Genomic DNA, 21,078 nt, shown 5'->3' with positions numbered 1-21,078 from the left:
AATGATGTTAATTGCAACAATGATCAGGATCGTTTATTGGCAGGAGGCATTCCTAAGGAGTCTGGAGGACAGGGAGTAAAACGAAAGCTTGTCTGCATAGTATCTCCATAAAATGGTCAAGCTTTCATTACCAGGGATGTTATACTTGTGACCCTGGAGAGAGGCAGTGGTGGGCCTAGTGGGGCCGCTACTTGGTCTGGCACATTTATAGGGCCAATCACAGCTTGCAAGAGGATTGTGGCCGACATCATCAGATGCCTCCTCACCCTCAGCCCCCACTTCCTTCTTTCTATGGAGTCTGTGAAATCTGAGTTCCATGTCAATATCTAAAGAGCATTGAGGAGAACAGGCAGAAGACACCGCACATTCACCATATGGTTATTGAAATGTGGTTTGCAGCTGTGTATGTCACCTTCCCACATTTTCTTTTCCCGGGGTGTTCAGGAAATACTTTTGAGCAAAGGAATAAACTTAGTTCTGCAGTTTCTTCCCTGCTGTTTCTGAAATAGCTCTAGTTGAAGTTCATGATGAGGCTCCCAGAGGAGAAATATTTTCCTGAAAGATGACACCAGGACATTAGGGCACAGGGACGTGTGCACATACAACACCAGTGTGCCATGTGAAGATGGCCTGCTGGGCACCACCATTCAGATGCAAAGGAATGTTGGGTCTGAAGGTACCTGATCATCCTCTGTCTCTCTGATCTCCACCCTCACCCTGACATTCCAGCAGCCAGGGCTTCTGTACTGCCTTCCTTCATGACAGAGATGAGACAAAAAAGCAAGGGGCCATCTCCTTTTCAGATTTTAGCTTTTGAGTTAAAATTGGCAGCCACTGTCCCATCACACAGATAAGGAGCTCCATTCTCTGTATCAGATCAACTTCCTTAGAAGCTGCTTCTGTTGCCGGTGGCCACATGTGTGTGGGTGGGTGGGAGGGTAACTTCTTAGCTTGGGCTGTATTCAGTCATTACCAGGTTGACCCAGACTCCAGACTCTTCTAGGGCATAAGAGACTCTCAGAGTGTCTGCCTCTTCCTTCCTCTTCTTCCTCTCTCTGCTTCTGCCCTGGCAGCCTCTGCAGCTGGCATGTGTGACTTCACACCTCAGCTCCTGTACCCAACCCAAGACTCGGCCCCTCCTGGCCCAGGTTGCTGCTCTGCTTGGTTGAGTTCTGAGCACACAGGATTTCTGACTTCAGGAGCCCATCCCAGCACTGGTGAGCTGGGTGGCCAGGGCTCTCAGCTCCCTCCAGGGCACTCTGGGTCCATGCAACTGTAGAGCCAGCCCTCCTGTCTGCAGCGCTGGGGAGATCTCTGGTGGCTGGGGCAGGGGCTGGGCAGTACCCTAACTCCAGACCTTTCTTCCCTCTGTTGATGGCAAAGATTTGCATTGTGTCCACCTCTCTGGGATGCCCTCTCTGTCCTCTGCCCACCAGACTTGGATTCTTGGTGTTTCATGGGAATTTTTGGAGTTCAAGAAATCCTTTTCTTTCTCAAAGACTTGGCTCTTGCAGTTGACCTTCTGGCTCCCAAATCCAGTGGGTACCTTTTGTTTTGTTTTGTTTGTTTGCTTTTTAAAGGCTGTTTGCTTTTTAAAAGCTGAGCAATGGCTTCTTGACTTTTAATTTCATCTGTTCTGACTCTAAAGCTGCACTGCCTCTGTTTTGGTTTAGGGAGAAATGGCCATTAGCTAGACACAAACTCACAGAAATTAAAAATGCACTGGGCTACAGACAATCCCAGTACATTAAGGGTATTTTATAGGATGTGATCCCACCCAGGGAGCCTCTGTAAATCTCCAGTAAAGGCTACAGACTGGGATGTCAGGACTCTCAGTTCTAGGAACCAAATATTAAGAGAAAATCCTTCCCTGAGGTCTCCAAGCTTCGATGAGTGCAGAGATGGTCAGCTATTTCTCTCTATTGATATAGAGTCAATGTATCTCACTAATAATCACTTTAGGGAGAATGGCTGTGGCCTGTAAACTATTATGTCAAGAACTATTCTAGTGGGCAGACAGGAGGCTGTTTCTTGGAAACAGTTACAAAGACTAGCTAACTAATCAATTAACTAATCATTTCATTTATTCATTAAACACCTAAGCATTCAACACCGATGACAAGTGAATTTCTGGGCAAGGCAGTTTTCCTCCTTATGACCAAGAGCTATAAGTGGAAAAGTCAAAGTGAAATATTACTGAATGTCAACATCAAACATAAAACCTTTAAGATGACTAATTGTTAATTCTAAACCAGAAGATATTTTGAAAAGTGGTCTAAGGGAGCTAATGGATTTCATAGTATAAAGTAATGAGCAAAGCAAGAAACACCCTGAAGAGATGTTTTCAGAGTTCAAGACTTAAACCCTTTAAAATCATTTTAAAGATAAAATTTCATTTTATGGAAATCATAATCCATGTTACTACAAACCCAGTTCACCCTACTGCATATAAAATGGCATCACCTTGCCTCAAGGTAAGAAAATAAAGTTTACTGCTATTGAATCATACTAAAATATTCATCTGTCAGGACTTTGTCAACCATGGTTTTGATGGCATTTAAATTGAATTTAATATAAATTTAAAGGCATCTCCATTTGATGTAATGAATAATGTGGGGTCACCATCAACTTCAATTTTAATACCTTAAATATAGTCAGTTCCAGCTGCCTTGATGCATTTATGGTAGGGAGTAACTTGTTATAATATATATTTTTAGCACTTTGTTATTTTAAATCTGCAAATAACACCAAGGGCAGAGGTACACTCTCAACTTTAATATCATGCTCTTGAATAGGGTCTGTGAGCAATTGCCAAGTGATTCCTGTCATCGGTCCTTTAGTGCCTGTGGAGGGAGGAGGGCCCCTGGCTGAGTTGCCACCTTGGAAAAAGCATATTTTAAATACACTAATGCGCTGCCTTCCATGCACAGGCCTTCTCTAAATATTTTCTACACGCACAATGGGAGAGGCCAGTGCTTCTACTTTTTTGGCATAATATCTTCTTTTTATTTTGTACACATTTAGTTTTATTGTAACAAAGCAACTTGTACACTTTTAACGTTTAAAACTGAGCATTATCTTTCCTTTCCGGTGAAACAAAAAGAAAATTTAAAAATAAACATGAACAAAATTACAATAGAGAAATGTCAATTCCAAATAAGATCCTACAGGTTCTACTGATTCTCCCAGGGAGTGGCAGGGCTCAAGTCATCATTAGGAGAGGATTTTATTTTAAAAGTATCATCTTAGACTGCAAGGATGTCTGTTAAACATCACAATTAAACATCCCAATTAAACATCCCAAAGGAGAAGCCATGTTGTCAAAATGCCCACTTAACCCACCCAAACATCTCAAACCCACCCCTTTGTTGACCTTCTATACTCCCCCTTTTTAAAGTTTTTTTTTTTTAAACAAGAGAAAGTAGACAGATACATGTTGGTAAATGTTAACTGTACATATTCACATAGAGACACAGTATAATCTCTGAGCCCAATATACAGAGAAAGGAGGAAAAAAGCTAGAATTATACGCACTACTACACAGGGGCCTAGCAACCTCCAGCTCCCAGCAGAGCTAAGGGAGCAGAAGGTTTTTCTTTTTTCCCACAGAGCACGGTGGTGTTGATTCCATAAGTTTTTCTTGAGACAGGAAGGGATAAAAATGAATTTGGAACAGAAAGGGGCAAAGATTCTTTTCCCACTGTATCTGCTCAAGGTACATCCCCCTCTCCCCCACAAATAAGGTGAAAACTATGGTGTAAAAGGAGAGAAAAGAGACCTCAAAAAACAGGGCAACAGAGCACAAGGTGGGGGGAAGAAAAAGAAAAAAAGACTGCAACTTGCTCCCAGGGACTGGAGAAAATTAAAAAAGGTTGGAATCCATCAGTGTTCATTAGTCATCTTCTCCTTCATCTTCCTCTCCTTCTTCCCCCTCATCAGCATCTTCATCTTCTTCACCTTCATACTCATCCCCTTCTTCATCAATATCTTTCAATCCTTCCTCTTCTTCTTCATCATCATCATCTTCTTCTCCTTCCCCTTCTTCATCATCCATGTCAGGAACCAAGTAGTACTGTAATGGATTGGCCAAATGCCATCTTTGATGACTTCTCCTAACTCATCTGCACCTGCATTAGAATGGTCAGTAAACCAGGTAAAGAAGCTTTCTGGTTCTTCATGCTGTCTCTTCCTGCTGGCTTTATTCTGTGTTTGACTTGAACGTTTTGTCAAATCCTTTCCAGATTTCCTTTTGATTTCAGTGGTCTTTGAAGATGGATCACCACTCTCATTCAGATGAAACTCTTTGGAGAGAACTTTATTTTCGAAGTAAGGATTTTCATCAAAATAAAAATCTATTCTGTAACCTGATTTAATATCTTCAAATTCTGTCACTTCAACTCTTGTCAAATAATTCAGCACCTCGTCATCCTCTTCCCCAAGCCGTGCAGACACTTGTGGATGGTTGACAAATGTTGTTACCCCCAAATTTTGGATTTTGGCAATCAATTCTGACCTCTTCTGAAAAAATGGTTGGCAGAGTTTGTTATATTTCTGTTCTACTTTCAAAATCTCCTCACTGGCTTGTTCATTAAGTCTGTCCATTTCATTTTGTACTTCTATATGTTCAATTGCTTCTTCCTGTTCTTTTTCTCCCTTTGGCATGCCTTGAGGGGTCTGGCTTGGGGGCTGGAGTCAGTTTCTTCGTTTGAGGTGGGAGTGAGGACTGGCGTTTGGGGGCCATGCTGTGAGGAAAGTCCAAGGATCTGATCGCTGGGAAGTCGCCGGGCTGGAAGGTGTGCTGAGACTCTTGGCATAATATTTTCTTACCTTTGTTTTGCTGTTCAAAAAAACAGCTGATAAAATCTACTTTTCAGAAGGGAGGAGTCTGCTTCATTTCTTGGGGGATTGGCTCACTAATAGTCTAAAGTGTAAGTTGTAGAGATTGTTTTGGTATTTGGTGTCTGTGTCTGTGTGTATCTACTGCCTCTAAAGAGATCTCCATTCATCAACATGACCTTGAGATACGAGTAAGCTATTTAAATAATTAAAAATTGCCTTGGGAACATTTAGGAGGATAAAAAAGTGACACACACAAAAATCAATAGTCTTTCTATGGACCTGTAACAACCACTTAGACATAAGAAAAGAGAAAGTCTCAGTTAAAATGGCAACTAAGGATGTGAAATTCTTATGCATAAACTTGATAAGCAATTGCAAACTCTATGTGGAGAAACTTTCAAATATTTTAAAAAGCCTATGTGGTAGACTTGACCCAATGGGAAGGTGTCCCTTGATCTTGGATAGGAAGACTTAATTCCATGTGAGTTAGCATATGAATTGAGCACCAATCCAATACACATGCCAGTATTTGTCATAGCAGTGCAATTAATTCTAAATTTTTGTGGACAAGTAATTGTGCAAGAATTTCTAGAAAATCTCTATAAAAGATGAGTAAGAAGGATGGGGATTGCCAGGCCTACCAGATATGGTTCTAGAGCATGGCTAGACAAATGGGCCAGGGGGACAGAGGAGGAAACAGATCAAGAAAACAAGGGACTTTTGTTTCTGATAAAGGTGGCATCTCATATTATCAAGGCAAAAATAAATAACATCAAGGGAACTAAATAGGAATTTAAAAAATGACAAAATTGGTGGACCCATATCTCACTCCAGACAACAGAATAAAGTACAAATGGTCAGAGAACTATAAAAAATTAAAATGACACCACAAGCTTATTAGAAGAACACATGGGCATTTTTTTAAACCTGAGTAGTGAAAACCTTCCAACTAGAACTCAAATAAAGATTAAATGAAGAAAATTTAATGAAGTCAACAGTATATAAATGTTTGCCTCCCTCCTCCCACCCGAGAACAGTATGATGAAAAACAATGGCACACTGAGGAAAGTACTAACAGCTCTTACCCTCCTGTAAGGGCTCCAAACCCTCATTTTAGCGTGGTACTAATAAAAACCCTAATTGATAATATGTTTTAAGCAATCAAGGAACAAAAGAGTGAAACACTCAATGGAAAAATGTGCAAACATCAAGAAAAGACACTTTATTGAAAAAACATGCAAATTTCTTCTTAAAACATGGATATATATTTAATGCCATTTGTAGTAAGAGAACTATTACACTATGGAGGGGATTGGGCACTCTCTAGCTAAACTATATGAAGTACCAATGATGAGACAGTCACTCAGGAGATGAGTGGGGATGGGAGAGGGGATGGAAAGGAAGAGAGAACTCTGCATAGAATGAGGGTTTTTGCAAGAAGAAAATGTTTTACGTGGTCAAAAATATAATCACATATTTTTTAAATATAAAGGGCAACCCTAAAACTGAACATAAACAGGAACAAATGTTTATTTTCAATTTACAGTTGGGAATCAAGGGCCAACTTAATTTATATGTGGATTTTTAACTGCCAGAGTAGTCGGTGCTCTTAATCCCAGCATTATTCAAGGGTCAATTGTATAACAAACTAATATAAGTACAGAAGAAAAAATAACCATTTTGAGTACTTTTAAGCACTGTACTCTGTATACCCTTAGCAGAATATCATCTAGGGCAGTGATGGCGAACCTATGACACACGTGTCAGAGGTGACACGCAAACTCATTTTTTTAGTTGATTTTTCTTTGTTAAATGGCATTTAAATATATAAAATAAATATCAAAAATATAAATCTTTGTTTTACTATGGTTTCAAATATCAAAAAATTTCTATATATGACACGGCACCAGAGTTAAGTTAGGGTTTTTCAAAATGCTGACAGGACAAGCTCAAAAGGTTCGCCATCACTGGTCTAGGGCCAGCATAATATGTTGTCAAGAAATATTTTATGATGGTTTTAACACATGAATTGATGATCACATAGAACAAAGAGCAAAAGTACATGATAAAATAGTAAGACTACTTTTGCCCTGGTAATGGAGTGTGTTCATCTGTTTAGCTTTTGGTATTGACTGACTTCATAAGGATACACGTTTTTAAATGTGCAGGTTAAATGAAGCTAATTGTTTTATTCTTTGTCAGTAAATGATGATATAAGTGGATTGAGAGGTCAAGAAACAGAATCTAGACTAATAATTATAAATGTCCTTATAGAAAAAGTTCAAGCAAATAAAAGAGAAGCATAATTAGACATAAAATTAAAGAAAACTGTTTTTTTCTTGAAAAAAAAAAACCCACAGATTTTAAGTGCTTAGGATTTTTCAGGCAGAAATAATGCTTCCAGTTTTATTATTGAGATGCAGCAAAAGTTAGTGTTCTATAAAGGAAACAGATATAAGGCCTCTCCCAATGTCACAGACTGAGGAAAATACACTCTAATTCTAACATCTTATACCCAATGGGTTGCTTATGCAGGAAGTCAACGGAAAACTATTGTCATGGAGAGTGCCTGTGTTCCCTATTCCCCCTTTCCAGAGTTTTCAGGTGGCCCCTTGTGCCTCCCCTGTATGGCCATGAGGCTCAGAGGGCTGGCTGCTTGCCCAGCGGGCAGGAGGCCTGACTTTTGTAGGACTAACTCCATTCCGTGCCTGACCCCTAAGAGGCATGAGAGTTGACCCAATTCAGACAGTGAGACCTTAGGAGAGATTTGTGCAGGCTGCTGGGAAAACATTCTGATTGTGGCACAGAGCCATTTTCCATCCAGAGGGCAGGACTAGGGAGGAAGCTTGCAGTGCTGTGGGACACTGGCCACCCCATTGTGACCATGAGGGCTTCCAGCCTGGGACAACACTAATGCTCCATGTCTTAACAGCGGTTCTCAACCTGTGGGTTGCGACCCCTTTGGGGGTCGAACGACCCTTTCACAGGGGTCGCCTAAGACCATCGGAAAACACATATATAATTACATATTGTTTTTGTGATGAATCACTATGCTTTAATTATGTTCAATTTGTAACAATGAAATTGGGGGTCACTACAACATGAGGAACTGTATTAAAGGGTCACGACATTAGGAAGGTTGAGAACCACTGTCTTAACACAAGAGGCAGATCAGACCTCAGTGCACAGCTAGTTGGTCCCCCTTGTTCCAGCCTGTTGGTGTAGGGCAAGCATGTCAAACTCAAAGGCTAACATGGGTCAAATGAACACGGTTTAAGTTTATGTGGGCAGCAAAAAACCAAAAGCTTAAATTTTCATAGAAACGTAGGTTTATTTCAATAGAGACATGCTGAATACAAATGGCTTAAATAAATGAGTAATCGTTAACATAAAATAATAGAACATTTTAATAAAAATTAATATTTTTTCTTGAACATTAACTTACTAGACACTGAATAACTGCACAAATTAATAAGCATAATACAAATAAACCTATTTTTCTTGTTCTCCAAAAGCGAAATATTTCCTGTTGTGCACACCAAACAAGTCAGTCCAAGAGTAATGATGTGGCAATTGGCTGCTAAAATATTCACTGGTAGTATTAGTGGAGAGAATTGGTGTGTCTGCGTGTAAGGCGCATAAGGGAAATGAATGCAATACGATTATAGTAATCAGCCGTTAGCAAACATTGTAGTAGAATATTGTAAAAATCAAGTTACGAAATTTGTATTAAAACGTTTCTTACCTACCGTTATATTGGCTGGGCTGCAAAAATATTCCTTGTGGGCTGGCCGCGGGCTGAGAATTTGACATGCTTGGTGTAGGGCCTTTGTTACTATAGCCAAAAACTTCTCATTGACACAGGCATGCCACCTGGATCACACGGTTCACACAGCATGTTACTTTTTTGAAAAACAGAACATTTTGATATTAGGGTGCCTAGGAAGAGTAGGTGTTGAAGCAAACAGGAATGGGGAGGACAGGCCAAGACTCAGCAGAGGGCATTGGAAAGTGACATTGAGTAAATGCAAAATGCTGCAGAAGAGGTGGTGGCCAATGGGAGCAAGATGGAGAACCTGGTTCCTCAAAGGAGGGTGGTGTGTGTCTTGGCTCTCAAGTTTCATCAGGAAAAGCTGGGATATTGGGAGATGGTAAAAATGGACTAAAATTTTATCTCTTCAAGGTCTTACCCCAGAAGAAACTGTGAACTTCATCTTGTCTGCCTAGAGGATGAGAAGATCCAGAGCCAGGAAGGGAAGCCCGTCACTCAAGCCCGCTATGAAGCAGCCTGCAACAGTCTGGCCCACAAGGTGGTGCAGCTGGGCTTGGGGGCAAAGTCGCAGTGATGATGGTGCCGAGAGGGCAATGAGGGCACTGCCACCCAGGAACATGGCAAGGAATTGACTTCAAAGGTTCACTTGTATGTGTACCCATTATGTGTATTTTGTGTACTCCTGGGGGACACTCTCATGACTGTAAATAAGGTTCCTTTGTTTCTAAAAATAAAAATTTTATCTTTTGTGAAGAGATAAAATGATTTTAATTTTGACTTTAATAATAAAAATATAAACTAAGCAATTTCTAAACTTAAAGTAGTCATGTGAAGAATTAAAGGCAGGATAAATATATCTTGAAGATTCCCAGAGAAGATAAACTAAAAATAAATCAGATAGCAAAAGATAGCAAACATCAAAGACATTTTTTTAAGGTCAAAAATAATTGGCCAAAGGCCTAACATATAATTTTGTAATAAGAGTGAGTAAAAGGAATGAAACATGTACATATATAGAAAAGACACTGAAGTGGAAGATCTAAGCCAATGACTTGCAACAGGTGTGCCTCGAGAATTTTAAAACATGCAGTGCCTGACTGTTTAGAGGCACTGACCTCTTTTCCCTTAGATTGCCAAATAAAAAATGACAACAGTCAATGCAACAATAGCTGTCTGGTGTTAATGAATCAAAACTATACCTATTTTTTTTGTCACATTGGCAAAAAATATAACATATTGTGTTGTATGTCAAAGAATTTTAGTAATTAGTTTATGTGTGCCATGAGATTAAATTTAAGAGCTAGTCAAATCACATAGGTGATTTTACTTTTTTTCCAATTTTTTTTGTAATGGATGAGTTCATTTATAGCTATGAACTTAGCCAAACTTGAATATATTGATATATATTTACTTATTTTTACATGTTTATTTATACATATTTGTTACACACTTATGAAAACTATGGAAACATATCTTTGGTTTTATCTCATGAATAATGGAGTTTGCCAGTGGCCTAGCTTCTTGGCCATGGTGTGTCCACCTGTTGTACTATCCCATGTGCACACTGCAATGTCCCAGGCTCTGAGGAGGTGATACTAACAGTGACCACCAGATCATTCCTCATCTTCTTGGATGAGTGGGTCCCCTGATAAAGAAAACCCTGTGTGACCAATGACAAAGGCCTTAGAGGCACTGGGTTTCCGCTGTGGATCCCAGCTGGTCTCCATCTGAGAGGGAGGAAGGGTGCGGGTCCCGGGCTCACAGAGTCACTCACCATTCATTGAGCACCCTCGGGAAGCTGCTGCAGCTGCAGTGTGGATTCAGGGTGCCCTGTCCTGCAGGGGCTCTTCACTCCAGGCTTCCATAACAATGCAAGCCGGTCATTAGTAGTGACCACACATGCTAGCCCCCCTTGTCACCCGAAAGAGTTGGTTTTCTACGAAAAAAATATGTCAAATTCCTCTATGCCGGGTGGAGGAGGTCAGTGTTTGTGATGGAAAGTGAGAAATCTGGGCGACATCATCAGCAGAGCCTTGCAGGCAGGTCTCACACACGCTGGGACAGCTGCCGCAGGACGAGGAGCGCGTCTTCGCCACGTGCCCGCGCCACTTGCTGATCACTTCTAGGGGGAGAATGTCACACCAGTGGTTACTTAGAATATGTGAGAATGTGGCCTGGTTTCCAAAATAAGCTGCTGGTAATTCTCGCTGTATTTAATGTCCAGCTGTTTTGTTTGTTTTTTTTTCCCCTGTGGTTTTTTGTTTCTCATTCAACATCTGGAGGAGCTCATTAAGTTGGGGGATGATGCGAAGGTTGAGAGAGTGTCTTCTAATTAAAAAAAAGAAAACTAATTAGGAATACATCCAGAGAGAAGGGAAAACAGCAATTGTTTTTCTTAACACGCAGGGCGACTGGATGGAAGAAAAGGTGTGTCACTCACGTGTGCAAATCCACATAAACTCATGAATCAAAGTGTGCAGATATCATAGAAGGGCTCCATGTCCTAAATTTGGCCTAATCCAAACTTCTTTCTTCTTATTATTAATAAGGTCACGTAATCTTGACTACTGCAGTAATTGCATTTCTCATGTTTTCTCTTTATCATCATCATAATTTTTTAAGTGTCACAAAATGGCCATTTTCTCTGTATCTCTACTCTGCTCTGACCCCTCTCCCCCTGGGCATCCCCTGAATTCCTCAGTGGAAGACCCCACATCATCCCCACTCTCCATCTACACTGTCATACTAACCCTTTTGGTTTTTTTCCAAGAGGCATTTTAATAAAAGTTCCACAATGTCTCATCCATGCTTTAAAATCTTTTATACTGGGCTTCCCCAAAGCAGCTTGAGGGAAGGGTTTAGGGTGGGGAGTTTGTCTGGGGTGTGACCCAGGAGGCCTGGTCAGGTATAGAAGATTGGTTCTCCTCGGGACATGCCTCAGGGAGCCCACAGCAGGTGAGCAAGCTGGAGTATTTATTCACGGATCCCCCCGCCCCCATGCTGGCTAAGGGCTGGCTGGAGATGTCTGTGGTGTGGGGACCACCTGGTGTATCTCCAACAGTGGAGGAGTAGGCTGCAGAACTTGTTCAGGGACATCATCCATGGCCGCGGGGACGTCTGAAGCTGTTGAACACAGGGATGAACAGGGAAGCAGGGCCCAATCTTTTGTTTTAAAAATGCAGACGCTGCCCAGCTGGCGTGGCTCAGTGGTTGAGCATCGACCTATGAACCAGGAGGTCACAGTTTGATTCTTGGTCAGGGCACATGCCAGGGTTGTGGGCTCGATCCTCAGTGAGGGGTGTGCAGGAGGCAGCTGATCAATGATTCTCTCTCATCATTGATGTTTCTATCTCTCTCTCCCTCTCCCTTCCTTTCTGAGATATATATATATATATATATATATATATATATATATATATACAGACTCAGCTCTGGCCTGTGTTGCTCAGTGGGTTGGGCATTATCCCATACACCAAAAGGTTGCTGGTTCCATTCCTAGTCAGGGCACATGCATGGGTTTCAGTTTGATCCTCGGTAAATCAGCCGAAATCCAGGAAGGAAGCAGCTGATTGATGTTTCACTCACACATTGGTGTTTCTCTTTCTCTCTCCCTCTCCCTCTCTCTCTAGAAAAAACAATTAAAAAATCTTTAAAAAAAATGCAGACACACTTTGCTTCTGTGTCATCAAAATTTAAGCTTTAAAAAATGTTTTACATGTTGTCACACAGCATGACTCTGTCCACAAAGGGAGACCTGTACCCCCCTCCCCCGTCCCCTGCCAACTGCATCATGTGACAGCAGAAATCACCTGGGGAAGGAGGAAGCAAATGTTCCCGGGAACTCTGAGCATCTTTACACCCACAGTGATGAGCACACAGGACCCAGATTATTCTGACAAAATAGGCGCTCCTCCCGTTAACCCTGTCTAAAAGGAACATTTTCTTGTCGGTGCATGATTGTCTGCTTCAGACTCCCAATGGGAGGATGTAGAACCATTGCCAGGGTGAGGGAAACTTCCAGAAGCCATTGGTGTAGCACCAGCGGGTTGAGATCTTCTTAACACATTTCACTTGTGATCTTTTAAAGCTGTCAGACCAGAATGATTTTCAGTCACTTTGCTCTGAAGTGGATTTAAAATCATGTCCCAAAGGTGGAAGATTAATAGATTACAAAGGCAAAGTATTAACCTAGCCCATCGTCCTGTCTCCTTACCCATAAGATACAGTATCACTGTCATGCGGCTGTGGCAGGTCTTCGATGAGGCGTCAGCGGGCCTAGAGCTGGCTTCCCAGCGACGCGCCCACTGACTGGGACCCAACTGCTCCCTGTGTGGCTGGATGTGGGGAAGAGGAGGTATGGCCACCATCTACAACACAAGGAATATTTGCTATTTTCTTGAGAGAATTAAGTATTTTTCTTCATTGTTTAATGTTGTTTCCCAGGGAAGGATGAGGGCAATGCTAAAGGTATCATTCTCTTCAACATTTTGCTGCAACGGATGTGTGGGTAGGAATGAGAATTTAGATCAACAGCCGTGGGAAACCCTGCCAGCTGACGGGGGTTTTTGAATTGAATTTTCAGAACTGCTGCTGTGTTCAGGGAGGCTGAGGTGCCAGTTCTTCCTCCTACATTTTGTAGCTTCGTGGTCAATTTGTGAGAAAAGAGCAGCTTTAATTCCTCCCTCAGACAAGGCAAAACTCTTCTCATCTGAGAACTCAAGTGTCACTGAGTGCCGGCCGGTGTCAGGATGAAAGTGTGGCCCTGCACCCGCTGTGTCCCTCTGGGCGCTCACTCCACATGGCCCCTGTCCAGGCAACTGTGTGAGTCTCCACTGAATGGACAAGCGGCTGCAGGGCACAGCCTCCACCCTTCCTCTCTCCTTCCCTGGGCCTAGCATGTACCAGGCACACAGTGGGCACTCAATAACTGCTCCATGCATGGGGGCATGTTTGGGTGAATCTACACTCTACCTAGAGTCTGTACACGCATCCTGGAGCCATCTCATATACCCCAAGAAATGCTTTGTGATTCACTCACACACATGGATTGTGCTGGAATATTTTCTTCTGTGCTTTACAGAAATCTTACAAGACTTTGTACTTTAGACACCACCTTGAGATCCGACTTCCCCTTAGGAGGGGAGCGACTGCAGAGAGCCAGACAGACCCTCACAGCCAATACTTCCTTTATACTTGTAACAAGCGCTGGCCAAGCAACGCTCACGTGAACTTTTGAATGCTGATGGAACGGGCTCAGCTCAAAGGTGTGTTTTTTCTTCTGAAATGTCAGAAACAAAAAAAATTCTTCCAGAAGCCCCTCAGCGATCTCGCCCCCTAAATCACTAGGATGTCTGAAGTCTAGTGTCACAGGAACCATATTTTCTATGGCATTCTTTCAGAGTACGTTCCTGGAAAAGTACTTTGGGGCCAGAATCTGAAAGTCTTAGGAATTATTATTATTTTCATTTCGCCATGAGGCAATGGGGCAGAACGGCGCTGGGGGCCACGTGCCAAGTGTGGTCTCTGCCGCGGCTCCAGCCTGTCTTGTCTGGAAAGACCCCCGGCTGCAAGGGCCTGGGGGGCTGGGCCTCCACTTGCGTTGGGGCTCCATTCTTTCTGAGGTCAGGCTCCAGGGAGACTGGGGAGAGGTTGCCACTCTGCCTTCCCTGGGCCCGGTGTGCGTCACACATAAACTCCCATAGTACAAGTTAGGAGGGCGTCCAGCAGCGTGACCAACTCAGTCCTGCTCTTTGGGTTGTGAGGCCAGCCTGGCTCCTTGAGTCTCAGGGACAAGAGGAGACCAGGGAGGGTGCTGGCCAAAGGAGTTGGATTCTCCTCCTATGAGCCAGGCTGCCCTGGTCCAGGTCCTGAGGAGAAGGGGCAGTTGTCAGGTGCTTGGGGCCACCTCACATGGTGACAGAAAGAGAAGGTACAGACGATCATTTCTCTGGACACGGCCTGGTGGAGAAGGCCCTCACCAAACGTTAGCTGATGTGGTTGTGATCATTTGGGAAGGTGGGTGAACACCTTAGAGGTATAAATGGGTGGAATGTGTGCATGTGTGGTATGGTAGGCACACACTGCTTATGCATGTTGCCAATAGAAAAGACTCTCATCTTCCTTGTTTAATGCCCATGAGATCAAAGTGTATGTAAAACCTGCTTTTCTTTCTCTCAAAAGTATGTTGTTAAGATCTAGTCATCTTATAGTTGGAGCTGGGCATTTTCCATTAACATGTGCATAAATTTCATCACTGCACATACCTGGGTGTCAGCTTTCCTGACATGGGTGAGCTCCAGGAGCGGTGCCTCACCTGTCTCCTCACTGCTCCTTCTCATGTCCAGGGCAGGAGCTGGTGCCACTGAAGCCCATCCAAGTGAATGAATGAATGGCCAAGTGAATGGAAGAGTGAGTGAGTGAATGAATGAATGATTGAATGGATGAGTGAGTGAGTGGGGAACTATTGCCCAGAGTCAAACACCGACACCCTGTGTTCTTTCTCTCAAGGAGCTGGTGGGCTGAGAAAAGAGTGCTATTCCAGGGGCTGGCATACATCCAGGTGCAGTGCTGTGGACAGGAGAAAGGATTGCTTGGGTCTGCCAGGCATGGGGAGGCAGGAAGCCTTCCTGGTGGAGGGAATGAAAAAAGAATCCCGTTTTTTGCCTCAAGCAGGTGTTGCAGAGGCTTTGTGGTGTGAATGTGGCAGTGTCCCTACCAGGCATCTCTCCGCACGGGGAGGGCAGGATGAGCTCCTGAAGGAAAGTCAGGAGGAGGACTACCTCTTGGCATCTGGGCAGGGCTGGCATGGGAGGCAGGTTTAACTACCGAGGGGAGGACAGACTTCCCTCCAGTGCTGTCACAGGCACGGTTCCCAGCTCATGCTGATTGAAAACCATCACAGCCCGGGAGTGTACTCGGATGGGGTGAGGATGAAGGGGGGAAGGCGGGAGAGATAAGGAGCACTGAATGTGAAAGCTGGAAATGGGTCCAATTTAGAGCTGTGGGTTTTCAACCTGCCCACTCACTGCTGGGCTCTCGCTGGATCGGCTTCCACCTCTGTAGGGCCAGACGCATCAAGTCATTACTAAGAAAGGTTTTATTCCAGCTAAAATGCAGGTATGGCAGGCTCGTGTGTCCCCATTGATTCTGACTTTGTACCTGGATGTGTGGAGCTGAGGGGACCACGTGGCTGAGAGATAAGGGGAAGCAAGAATACCAGCAGTCCTGGAAGGTTTGATCTGGGTCAGCGCAGGCCTGGGCCAGGATGGGGAGCAGACCCGGACGCCTTCCCAGGGTGCCCTGTGGAGATGGGTTGGGGCTCCTTGTCTTTATGTGGAACCCTGGCCAGGTGCCAACCATGGGTTTCTCTGTGGGGGAGCACATGCTCCTGACCCTACGACGTGAAGTGCACAGCAGCACCCTCTTGGTGAGCCTGCTGCGTGCCTTTTGGAGGGTGTTGGGGTCTCTGTATGTGTGGTCGCAGCGCTGGGCCCCTTGCTCACTGTGCATCCTGTCCTGCCACTTCCCAGTCAGTCCCCTGCTTTCCTCTCGGGAGAGCTGTCCTGTGTGTCAGGACATGAATAGAACACTAAACAAACGGGCCAATGAGGAACAGGCTTGTGCAGGGGCGACTCTGAAAACAAATTCCTGACCCAAGTTGAAGGAGAAGCTCCCGTGTGGGTGGGAACCCCAGCTGCCCTAACAGACACGACCTCAGACCCTGGATGGGCCACAGGTGTGGTGGGCAGAGGGCAGGCAGCACCAGCTGTCTTGGGGATGGCCTTCCCCCCAATGGAAGCAACTTCGAATCTGATCACGCCCCTTTCAGTGTCTTGCTCAGTCTCCTCAGAGGCCTCGAATTTCCATCCACGCCTCTCCCTCTCTCTGCTCTATTTTCCTAAGAAGTTTGCTCCCGAGTTTTCCCTGATTCCCTCATTGGGGGTGAGAAAGATGAGGTCAGCTCAAACCCAGGACAGCTTGGAGCCACAGCGTGGAGGGAGACAGTGAGGAGCTCCCGCCTTTGTCCCTGCTCTCTGCATCCTCAATGAACCCATCCTGATGGCTCAGTGGCCTCTGCTGGGTACCCCAGAGAGGCACAAGGGCCCAGCCACTTCCCCCACAGATAGACTCACTGCCCAGAGTGCCTGGTTTGATGTCTTTCTTCTTCACCCAACAGCCCTTTCGGATGGAGACTGCAGCATCACTGCAATCTCACCCTCGGTTCTCACGTCGCCTTCTCCTCTGTGCCTTCTCCTTTTACGTGTCTTACAAGGACACCCACCACTAGATGTAGGGCCCACTCTAATTCCAGAAGGTCTCATATGGAGAACCCTACCGTATTTACATCTGCAAAGTCCCTTATGGTGAATCAGGTCACTGCCCTCTCAAATTCACCTGTTGAAATCCTAACGCCCAAGGTGATGGTGTAGGGAGGTGGGCCTCTGGGAGGTGACTAGATCACGAGGGTGGAGCTGCCCGGATGGGTTAGTGCCCTTATAGGAGAGACCCTAGGGAACTCCCTCTCCCCTCCCGCCAGGTGAGGACAGCAGGAAGGAAGCTGTCTGTGCCTGGAAGAGGGCCTCTGTCACACCCAGCCACCCTGGCAGCATCTTGAACACCCAGCCTCCAGAGCTGTGAGCCATACTGTTTCTAGGCCCACCAGTTGGTGGCAATTTGTTATGGCAGCTGAAATAGACTAAGCAGTTACCTTGTGAGGTTCCAGGTGAGTGCATCTTTTGGAGGGACACTTTGTGATGCCTATGGTGAGGTTGCCCTAAATGGTGACTTACTGAGGTATCAGAACGCTGTGACCTCAGCAGCTCTTGTTTTTCTTCTTGTATGTTTATCTTGTCAATTTGTTAAGTATTTCATAATAAACCAATCAACATAGTTTCTATGGCGAGGGCAGAAATTCAAGTCACCTCTTTAAAACCCCATGTCAAAGGGATTTTGTAAAAAAATATTTCTTGTGTGCATATTTTCTTCAATTTTTTCCTTTGGGCTTTATTTGCATTCTGTCTTGGGAATTTGAGACTATCTGAAAATCCTTTGAGATAATGGATGCATTTTAGATCAGGAGCCGCTGCTCTGAAAAATTATCATCCCCACCAGAATAAAGCTTTCTTGCGTGAAAAAAAAACTGGCCCAGCTTCATTCCAGATATCTCCAGAGTGCTGGTTTTTGACCTCAGTCTTTCTGTGTTTTGGTTTCCTCTCATTTAAAGTGGGAATTCATAAAAACGGAATCTCTCTGTTCACCATAATGATGTCAGGGGCGCTGGATGAATGTAGCATTAGTGCATGAGGGCTAGCATTCCCCCGGGGAGATTGACACAAAGACCATATGAGAAACAGGCTGAGCTGCAGGAGTGCCAGCTGCGGACGGTTACTGTCAGGTGGGTAAACCTTGGCTCCACCAGGGAGCGGAGGAGAAGCTGCTCTTGCTGGACCCAGGATGACTCAGGCCAAGCTCTTGGCTCTGCCCCCAGGGCAGCCCCTCACCCCCCTGCTCTGTTGCCTAACTAGCTCCATTATTAAATGGCAAGCCGCTGGAGCACACTTAGTTCCCTTGTGAGTACTTTTAAGGAAAAGCTCAGATTTGCCAAGAACATCCAGGACTCTGGGTGCCTTTTGTTTGAAGACTTTGGAAAATTAGATTGCATGCCTTGCTCCATAATTTCTACTTCAGAAGATAAGGCTGATCTGGGGAAATGTAATTTTGACTAATTTATTGGCAATAGTTAGACTCTTCTCCCTGCGACACATCTGCAGATCATTTCCCCCCACGAATTGTTTTGGGGTTTCCTAGTTATCAAAGCCCCGACACATCTGCCAGCCGCATGAGCGTAGAGCACATGCCTGCCCCAGGCCCGCTGGCCCGGCACCTCGTGTCCACCCCCTGATGTGACGGGGACATTTCACACACAGCAGGGGAGCTGAGAAGCCTGCCCTTCTTATCTTTCTATGGTATTTGTCACTGTGATGGGATCAGTGATGAGAAACTGGAGGTCACAATTTGGAGTTAATACCAGGCAGTTCTTCGGAAAGCACCATTTTCGAGGTCAACTGGTTGATCTCATTTAGCCAAACTCAGTCCAAGGAGTGGTGTTGTCCAAGGCTGCACCTGGAACTTCCCCTCACACCAGGTTCTGGATATTACCCACGCGCCCGGTACTTCCAAGGATACTTCACTCCTTACCCGCCTGCCGATGAGTCTGAGATTGCAGTTGCTGTGCCTGCCCAAACCCGGGGAGGCATCTGATGGATAAATAACAAAGGAACCAAAACAAGGCTTTTGGTTCCAGTAGTCTTACAAGAAACAAAGAAAGCATGCAAGAAAAAAAAGCAGTTCTCACCACACAAAAAGCAAACAAATAAAAAAAAAAATGGTGAAAAGCCCCACCTCAGCAGTTACCCACCTGAGAGCAAAAGTTCAGGCCATGTCTGTGGTCCAGGCTGCTTGTGGCAGCTGCCCCAGGCCTAGTGCCCAGGGTTCCCAGGAGGTGGACATCAGCAGCTGCCCTGGGTGGACAGACAGGTGAGGACATCTCCACAAGGCCAGGGTCCTCTTAGAGTCTAAGAGGTCGGCAAACTCATTAGTCAACAGAGCCAAATATCAACAGTACAACGATTGAAATTTCTTTTGAGAGCCAAATTTTTTAAACTTAAACTATATAGGTAGGTACATTGTTATTAACTTAATTAGGGTACTCCTAAGGCTTAGGAAGAGCCACACTCAAGGGGCCAAAGAGCCGCATGTGGCTCGCGAGCCTCAGTTTGCCGACCACTGTACTTAGAACATTGTGGTTCGATCAGGAATTCATTCCCACCTGGACACCCAGAAACTGGCCAGCTGTGGCCATGATGAGTCCGTGGGGCATGAGGTCAAGGTGCTCAGTGTCAAAGGTCCACGTGTGCCCCCACATCACAGCTCAGTCTGTCCCTGAAGGAAGGACAAGGCAGAAGGGGGGTGGGGGTGGGGGTGAGGGTAGGGAGCTGTGTCACAAGGCAATGCCACTGGGTGGTACCCCCGGGCAGCAGGGATGTGAGGTTGTCACCTGTGGCTGCCTTTCACTTCCACAGACAGAAAATATGACCCTCAGCGGTAAAGTCTTGAGTGATGGAGTCCCCCTCTTTGTGTGGACTCTGCCTCTTTATTACTTTTAGGGATTCTGCCAGGCAGGCAAACAGCCAAGGGCAGGAGCCCAGCACGTGTTGCTGTGTTTACTGGGGATCAATGCCCTCCTCTCTGCTCCTCCCTCTCCCTCCCCTTTTCTCTTTCCCCCCTCCCCACCCACCCCCATCCTGTCTTTCTCTCTGTCTCTCTCCTCGGCCTCAGTAGCTTTGCACGGAGCCCTCTTCTCTTGCTTTTCCTTCACACGAGTGATTCTCACTCAGCAGCGCAGCCCCATTCTCAGTGCCTCTCCTTGTCGGAGCCTTTCCTGACGCCCAGGATTGGGCTCCCACTCAGACATGTTTCTGTGCTTATTTCAGTGTCTGTGGTCTTGGCGGTTGCCGCTAGGACACTAGTAGGCGCTTTTGAATTCAGGTCATGACCCGCCCCTGACTCAGGTGTTCTTGTGTCCAGTTTACATGTGGGGAAACTGAGGTTAAGGATGGCATGCTACATATGAAGTCTCTTGTATAACAATGGTTACAGCCACAGTGGGAGCCCAGTCCTGAAGGCAGGTGCCGGGCAACCGAGAGAGAAGATGCCAAGAGTGGCCCAGTCACCAAGAAAAGTGACTTCTTCCTACAAGAAGGCTGGAGGCCCAGTCACCTGTCCTGTGCAGGGCCGCCCCTCTTCCCTTCCAGGTTTTGGAGAGTGAAGCAGAGGTGTCAGGCAGGGTCCATGTCCTGCAGAAATTCTATCCGCAGGAACCAGGGACCACAGGAACTCCTATCTATCCATAGCTCACCCCGCTCCCCGAATCTGGGACCCTTTCTATGGAAATAGATTCTCAGCGGCAGAAATGTGGGACAAGTGTCTGAGTGTGGACAGAGCCTGCCTCAAACTGCCCATTGCTCCACAATACACAGCACCCACGTGCCATCCCACCGGCATGTGCATTTTTCTCATTGGTAACTGCTCCCAGGTAGCACGGGCGCCTCCGCACTCCAGCCATGAGTTCCGTACACCTGTTTGAACCTGTGATTTCCTGGAGTCATCTCCCTTGACAAGCTGGGGGAGCTCTCGTCGAGATGGGGTGACTGTTTATAGAGGGAGCTCTGCCACCCCTCTTCAGTTCATTCAGCACCAGATGTCTTTAATTACTGCCATGCACGCTGAACACCCTGCGTAGCCATTTCCCCTTTAGCAAGACCGTGTGTGAGTGCGTGTGTGAAAAAACGTAAACAGATTGTATAACAAAGTGTTCTCTAGCTGTCAGCAAGAGCTTTGAAAATAAAACACTTCCCTCCCAACTCACAATTGGCTGGCAGTCGGCGCATAGTGAATAATCGCTCCGG

The 21,078-nt window shown here is 45.3% G+C and overlaps 1 long non-coding RNA gene and 1 pseudogene across 1 annotated transcript; one reads left to right on the top strand and one right to left on the bottom strand.

Annotated features, from left to right (window-relative positions):
* Positions 1 to 569: 569 nt before the first annotated feature.
* Positions 570 to 9,368, top strand: LOC111825458. Its single transcript, XR_002828632.1, has 2 exons — positions 570 to 676; positions 9,023 to 9,368. It is a non-coding gene; the product is annotated as an uncharacterized LOC111825458 (long non-coding RNA).
* On the bottom strand, positions 3,815 to 4,886 carry LOC102426846 (annotated as a pseudogene).
* Positions 9,369 to 21,078: the final 11,710 nt, after the last annotated feature.

The sequence above is a fragment of the Myotis lucifugus genome, unplaced genomic scaffold, assembly GCF_000147115.1.
Source record: "Myotis lucifugus unplaced genomic scaffold, Myoluc2.0 scaffold_0, whole genome shotgun sequence".
NCBI lineage: Eukaryota > Metazoa > Chordata > Mammalia > Chiroptera > Vespertilionidae > Myotis > Myotis lucifugus.
The sequence above is the reverse complement of the archived record's forward strand: the minus strand, read 5'-3'. Positions and strand labels throughout refer to the sequence as shown.